The sequence below is a fragment of the Epinephelus moara genome, chromosome 9 (assembly GCF_006386435.1).
Source record: "Epinephelus moara isolate mb chromosome 9, YSFRI_EMoa_1.0, whole genome shotgun sequence".
Taxonomy (NCBI): domain Eukaryota; kingdom Metazoa; phylum Chordata; class Actinopteri; order Perciformes; family Serranidae; genus Epinephelus; species Epinephelus moara.
In genome coordinates, this window is record NC_065514.1 from 33,586,312 (window position 1) to 33,594,666 (window position 8,355).

Below are 8,355 nucleotides of genomic sequence, written 5' to 3' on the forward strand. Positions count from 1 at the left end.
GCATCCAGTTAGGATATGGTAATAATCTGTGAAAAAATCATCATCTGTAGGTCTGCTAAATGGAATTTTTAAGAATCCTCCACACATAAACAAAAACAACCAATCAGAGCAACCAATCAGAGCCGAGGAGTCTCTAATTTAACTGTCAGTCATGTCAATCACTGCTCGTGAACTATGGTCAAACTGTCAAACAAGGCAGCACTGATCAGACATGAATCAAGATGCTGTTAATGCGTTGTGTATGTCTCTCCTAAAATGTTCTTAGAAACATATATCGGTGAACTGTTTAGCTGTAAAATGACATAGTTTGTGACTCAGCAGCCATGTTGGATACAGTCAAGTGGAAACTAAGCACTGCCCACTCGCCAGAGCAAACTTTCTCATTTTACAGCTAAACAATACACTAAGATATCTGAAAGCATCTGAAGTGATAAATAGGCAATGCAGTAACAGAAACTTGACTTCTATTTCATCAGTGCTGCCTAGTGTGACAGTTTGACCACAGTTCAAAAGCAGTGATTGACATGATTGACAGCTGTGTTGGGGACTCCTCGGCTCTGATCAGTTGTTTTCCAACGACTGCGGTACATTGTGGCAAATGCCATTTGAAGCACTATGAGGAGAAAGATGGTTTTAAAAGACAGTGAAAGCCAAAGAAGCCAGAATCTGATAACTTTGTTGGAAATAATTGTCTACTTTATGAACTGTGCTTGTACAAGCTAGCTTTGTAGTGAACTGAACGTGACAGCTTGGACTAGCAACAAACTGGGCCAAACATTGGGCCATACGAACATTGATGCGTCATACTCATACTTAAGTGCATATGTGCAGTGATGCAACTGCTTAGCTTAAGGAAACTCTTAGAAATCATACGGTCCATCTGCAGGCCCTCCTAAGGATTTTATTTTATGATTATATGCAGTGGTGTAGTGGTAGCTGATGAGGTGGATGCACTACTTAGTAGCTGGGTAAGTTACAGAGGAGGATGTGGGCATACTCTCCTATATAGTCTCATGGTTTTTTGTCTGATAAGTGGGTATACTGTAATTGGCCAGAAAAAGATGTGGGTATACCCCGTATACCTGCGTATACCCTCCACTACACCACTGGTTATATGTAAACAACAGCTGTATTTGTTGTTGTTAAAGTGGTTTACTTACCGGTATATGACCTATTGTTCAAAAGCTACGCTCCTCGTGCCAATGATGTGAACCATTTCAAGATAAAACCACCAGACAAAAAACAGATATAACTTACTTATGAGGCATTGGCATAATCCATAGATCCATATTATCCAGACAGATTTGCTGCTTACAAAGCTCAGTTGATCTGTTACACACTGACATTAGTCCAGATGATCTAAATCTAGCAAAACTTGTATTCCAAACACATTATTACCTCCATAGATATCCACAAACTGCCATTGCATTCTTTCAAAGGTTCATATTTCTCCACATATTATCCATAGTTTCTCCTGTTCTGCATGTAATCAAACTGACTGGCAAATCTCAAGATGGAGGCCAACTCCTTGACACCTCTTTTGAGCCCATAGGAGCTTATGCTGTTGCTATGGCCTCAATAGCCACTGAGGGCCTGTGCTGAAGGCACATGTGGTCTCAGATTTTCGGGGTTAATAGCCATTTAAAGAGCCAGCGATTGGCCCATTTGGCCCAATGAATTATGGGTCTTGTAGTCAATGGTACTTCAAAGCTCCACAGTAGAACTGAAGTGAACTTCTTGTAGGCCCCCCAGACCCCAGACTGTTATAAATGCATGGAAGTGATGAAAAGTAGTTACAGTGATTCTGACTGTTGGGAAAAAACTTCAGTGTTACCTTTCAAATGAGACCATGCATGTACATGAACTAAAAATGGAACAGGAACAGCTTTCAGTTTACTTTGGGATTGCTTTGGATGGGCCTTTTAGGTGAATTTAGGTGAATTTTACAGGGGGAAAAAAATCTTCGAATCTTCGAACTTAACAAAACAATTCAGACTGTGACTTGTAATTTTCAGCTCCAGTGAAAGTAGACTCAGTAGTTAGATAACCAGCACAAGTTTTGACATGAATTCTTCATGTGTTGTACTTAAAATAAATTCCTTTCAGCATCTGACAACTGTACAGTGAACATTTGTTGGAGTGAATGGATTAGCAGTAAACAGATTAGCTTGTTTACACAACCAGCAGACACAGAGATGCAATGATTTAGAGTCATTTCCATTCCTCTGACAAATGGAAGTCCAATATTCACTCTCCTTTTAGCTCCAGCTACTGAGAATACTGTCTTACTTCAACTGCTAAATGCTCCAATATGTTCACAAACTAGTCTCTAACTTTGTCTGGCAGGAAGTACACAGCGGGATTATCAGGGATTTCCACTGAAAGCAAAGTTGATAGGAGCAGTGCGAATAGACAGTAAAGCTTCTGGTGGTAAAACCCAGAGATATGGACTTGAGTCATATGACATAGATTCAAGTCAGACTCAAGTCCCAAATTTGATGACTTTTAACTCGATTTGACAAAATCAAAAAAGACTCGTAACTTGTAAAAAGTATGTTGAAAACTGTACCATGAATCACTTAATTTCCTTTATTTTCTGCATCAACTAACATTAATGTCAAGCTTTTACTTCCTTTTCAAATAAAACGTGCAACTTCATACAATAACATTTTAAAGGAAGAATATCTTGCAAATGTAAAAAGAGAAAGTTGTGGACATTTTCCAATATAAGATGAGTAAATTAGAACAAGACAGGACAGAAACATACACAATTCTGTTTATTTTATTTTTTAATCATTATTATTATTATTATTGATGACTAATTTCAGTTGCACTTGTTTTAACATGTCATGTCATGACATGTTTTATGACATGTTAAGGATGCAGAACTCAAAGTTTAGGACTTGGGACTTGAGCGCAAAGACTTACCAAGGACTTGGTCCCACCTCTGGTAAAACCAAAACAATAAGCTGAAAAATGCTAAAACACCCACAGAGCTGACAGGAACTGCAGGGTTGGGGAAATCTCTCTGTGGGTTTGTCAGTATGAACAACCCATTTCACAGAAGAAAATGTAATTTACCCATTGTTAATTAAATCCTATTGATTAGTGTAGCTTTAGACATGAATTGCTTCCTTAGAGAACAGTCCTTTTGTTCAACATCTATAGCAAAGACAATATTTTCCATGAAGAATACAGTTATGATCTTACCGAGGTTATTGCAAAAAAAATTTAAAAAAAAATGTTACTTTAGAATATACAACATTGTTACTGTGCAAAATATATCTTTCAGCCGTCAGATGATAAAATTATAAAATCTAGTGAGCTTGGTTAATGTCCTGATACTTATAGGACACATTTGTAAAACCAAGAGTTCAGTCTGGAACACTGAATCTGAATCTTATTGTAAGACCAGGACAAGGATAATAATTGTAATAACAGCATTTAACTTTTTTTAAATTGCTCACAGGTGTTGACATACACCTGAAACATCCTTGATGCGTGGTGTTGTATATGTATGTACATATGAGGCCAATTGTGAGTCATACCCTCTGAAAACTTTTATTCTCCTCACCTTGTATCTTTGCAGTCTTGCTAATTGGTTCTTGAATTCATCAGGCTAATTAATGATATGCAGATGAGGCTTGATTGGTTTGAGTGTGGCATGGAACTCGCACCATGGAGGGAGATTGAGAGACCCCCCTCCTTGCTTATCAAGATATGGAGATAATTGCAATTAAAGTCATTTGCATGAGTTAATGAATTTGTCTTATGCTTTTCATGATCACAGACATGGAGTAAATAATTGATTTCCTATCAGCACTGAGCATGTCAAACTGCCTTTGTCATGATTGTGTGAAGTCAACAAACTGAAAACTGCCTCATTATTCCATCACTAGAGAGGGAAATTCTATAGAATTAATGCAAAGCAATAGATGCACATGTAAAGATCTTGTATCCTGTGTGATCTTTGCCATCACCAAGACAGACAATCCTCACGTGAACCCAGCTCATGCTCCAGCTTCAGCTGTTCTCTCTGTCTCATATTGGGTCTGTGTTCATAGCATGGATGGATTAACGGGCACAGGCCCAAGGGACTAACCTTCACTTACAAAATGTCAATCAAATTAACATATATCGACTAGGAAGAGACTTAAAATGACCACAAAGAGATGCAAAGGAACTGCAAAGAGACATAAAATAACTTCAAGTAGAATTACTGCCTTGTGGTTGTATACCTCTGCACACCAGTCAAGTTTCTCTTACAGTTTACATCCGTGTCTGTGAAAACATGGATGCTTCGCATCTTCACCCCAACAGTACAGAAGATCTATACTGTACAACCAGGACAGTTTCAAGGTGGACACCCACGATTAGAGTCACCAATTCAGTACCTGACCAAATGTCTCCCCTTCTGTTCCTGAGATATGACATTGAGTGATGGCCAGGAAAGTGTTTTATGCAGAACATTATGATGTCACAGTGAAGTCAACCTTTAAACTTTTGTGATTGTCATCACTTCATCATTTTATACTATTAGACATTTGTGTGAAGTTTTGTCATAATCAGTATGAAATTTTGAGTTATGACCAAAAACATTCACACTGACCTTTGAGCTTCAACCACTGAATTCTAATCAGTTTATTCTTCAGTCCAAGTGGACGTTTGTGTCAAATTTGAAGAAATCCCCTTTAGGTGTTCTGGAGATAATTGCGTTCATGAGAATGAGACGGATTAAAGGTCACAGTGACCTTTGACCATTAAAATTGCATCAGCTTGTTGTTGAATCCAAGTGAATGTTTGTGCCAAATGTGAAGACATGTCTTAAGATGTTTTTCAGATATCGTGTGCACATGGAGGACAAAGTCACAGTAACTTGACCTTTGACCTGTGACCACCAATTCTGATCAGTTTATCGTTGAGTCCAAGTGGACGTTTTGCCAAATTTGAAAACATTCCTTCTAAGTGTGCTTGAGATATCGGGTTTACAAGAATAAGACAGACAAGATCACATTGAGCTTGACCTTTGACCTTTGACTACCAAAATCTACTCAATTCATCAGTGAGTCCAAGTGGACATTTTCGCCAAATTTTAAGAAATTCCCTTATGGCGGCTACGGCTATCGCCAGTGCAGAGGCATAAAAATGGTCATAACTATCACAAAATAACACAAAAAGGCCATCAAAGAGACACAAAATGACTACAAAGCAACACAAAACCAGCAGAAAAGATACAAAATGACCTTAGTAAGAAACAAAATTATCCCAAAGAGACCCAAACCACTACAAAAAGATGCAAAATGACTCAAAGAGAGATAAAAATGACCACAAAGAGACACAAAACATGAACAAAAAGCATAACTACAACAAAGAAATGCAAAACCACCACAAAATCTGTGTGTCTTGCTCCTGTGTAGAAGAGATGGTGGGGCCCTTGGCATATCTATGGGGTATTTGGGTTGTAATCTAAAGCACTGTCATTCAAAGGCCAGGAACTAGGCCACAGTTGGGACGCAAGCTCCACCAGGTGCGCTACCAGGGCACCTCATGCGGGCATTACCACAGTTATTCAATATGGTCATACTGTATCCTGTAATAGTAACTGAAAAGGTATCCAGTAGTTAAACAGTAACAAAAAAATACATTCTCTCTAAATTCCTCCCATACTTTCAGATTATTGCTCAGTAAACGTACAGCATTATTACATTTTGGTGCGTTGTGTTCCAAGCTTATACTATTTTAAAGGAATACTACACTTTATTACAAGTAAAACAGGTCCAAGAGAACACGGCCAGATAATTAGACAGGTCCATCAGAAAAAAACAAAAAACTCTGGAGTTGTGACTTTGGATCTAGCTTTGTCATTCTGCACTTAAGTGTATTTTTATATCAGATGTGTTCAATCAAAGAAAAGTTGTGACAGATGTTTCATCATACCTCTTGCACTCTCCAGATGTTAAAAATCCAGGCATTTTACTGACAGCTAACAGCATGATGTGGCACAGCCTTTTCACTAATGATGCAGAGCCTTTAGTCAGCTGTGTGTCTTTAACATCCATTTCCCAAAAATCACAACAACACTTTCCAGGTGATTCAGACAGACCTCATGGAATTTTCCATTAATTAGTTGCACTGATGCAGTTTTCCAAAGCCTGCAATGTGGTAATGAAATTTCTGGAGGCATCACATGTTCTATAGTATTACATTCAGTACCCACTGCTTCACCTAGTGGAAATGTTAAAGGAATACATCAAGTCAATGTTATGCTATCAGCTTTACAGTATACACTGACAGAATAAAATATATTGATAGAAGACACATGACACATAAACCTGCTCATCAACTCTCTTCTACACTAGGCCATGTTCCTGCAACTTTACTCTGTATGTACGGCTGCAGACAGACTGTGTGACTGAGCATTAAGAGGGTTAGACAGTGAGAATGATGAGTGTGTTGGTGGCAGATGTGGTGCTTCCTGCATCAATGAAACCTGCCGCCCTCCTGAGGTTTTTACACACATCGTGTGTGTACAGTACAGGGTTTAGAATGACTTAATGAATACAACAAGCATACAGTCAACAGCAGCATTGTTGAGATGTCAGATCTAGCTAAGCTTAATTGTATCTTTAGCCAAACTAGCAGCATGGGTCCTGCTATGACAGTGACGTCTATCTATTGATCAGTTGGTGCACCAAACTGGTGCAGTCTGTGATATCTCAACAATTATTGAATGGATTGCCATGAAATTTTGTCTTGGGTGAAATATCCTCTACATGTTCTTCTAGCACTATTATCAGCTCAGAATTTAAATTTTTCAAATACCTTGAGTTTAGGGCTTGACATTAGCACCCACAAACCCACATAATGCAGGTAGAATTTGGCAGTGGTGTGTAACACACTCACTCTTACCAGCCACTTTGGCAGGTAACATATATGCATGCAGTCACACAGTATGTAAATAGATGTTTTCGATGTGGGACGCGACTTCACGAGTGCAACTTCTGCGAGGAAACTTTTAGCTTTCTGCTGTCGACTGAGTGGAGAGGGGAGCATAGTGGAGAAGCCGCTGCTTGAAAATACATTGAACATGCTAACACATATTTGACAGCATCACCCAGATGTGCCAATCACCAGAATGAGGCAAAAACAAACCAGAGGCAAGCTCCTTATCTCTGCTGCTTTAAAGCAGACTTCAGACGCAAAAACACAGAGGGATAGAACAATGACTGAAGCAGCTGACATTTATACTGAACAAAAAATTTCATGCATGTAATAGATATATTTCTCTCAAATTTTGGTCACAAATTTGTTACAGTTTGTGTTAGTGAGCACTTCTCTTTTTCCAAGACAATCCATCCACTTGACAGGCATGGCTGTCAAGGTGCTGATTAAACAGCATCATTACTACAGAGGTGTGCCTTGGAATGGTCACAATAAAAAGCCACCCTAAAATGAGCTGTTTGATCACACAACATAATGCCACAGATGTGGCAAGTTTTGCATTAAAAAAAGTATAAGATCTTTAGCTTAAACCTGTGAAAAATGGGAGCAAAAACAAAAGTTTGGGGTTTAAATTGTTCAGTGTACATTGGCATAAAGCATTTGAAATGAGTTTTAAATATAGTTCTTAAAGTAAATTGTAGCACGCCATAGTCAACTTAAATCAAATAAAACATTATTTCCCAGCTGACTGTCCACTAACTTTGAAAAACCATCAGTCACAGTGGTTGGTGTGTGAAAGTAAATGTAAAGCCCTGGTTGTAAAAGGTTGTTGTATAGACCTTTTTCACAACAGACATATTTTAACTTGTCAATGGGAAAACCTCAGGTGTTACTGATAACATGGACAATATCAGGAACCTGAAACTGAAGCAGCTAAATGGAATTCAGCCATCATTCATTCAATTACTTACACCTGTGCTTTTCATACTGTCACGTCACAATGCGTTCTGCGATAAAGACCTGTTAGACTGCATTCGTTTCAGTTAGGTGTGCCTAATAATGTGAGCATGTTTAGAATTCCTTTTTTATACTCTGCAAATTGCTACAGCTGCTTTATTTATGAGCTCATCTGATTCATTGATCTTTTGCTCTCTGCCTGGATACAGTCAATTAATTAGTCAGATTTATATTTTGTAGTCCACATTAATTGTAGATGTTAAACCTGTAGGGAAAGGGTTAGTGTTGTTACATGGTGCATGTACAGAGTGTTTCGGTATGTGTGTACCATTAATCAGCCTGAGCGCCTGTGGGTAGAAAGAAGACCTTAAAGCAGCTGGTACGTGTTTTACTGCTCTGGTGGTATTTTCCAGATGGCAGTAGTGAGCTGGCTGCTGTCCTTGATGATGTAAATAT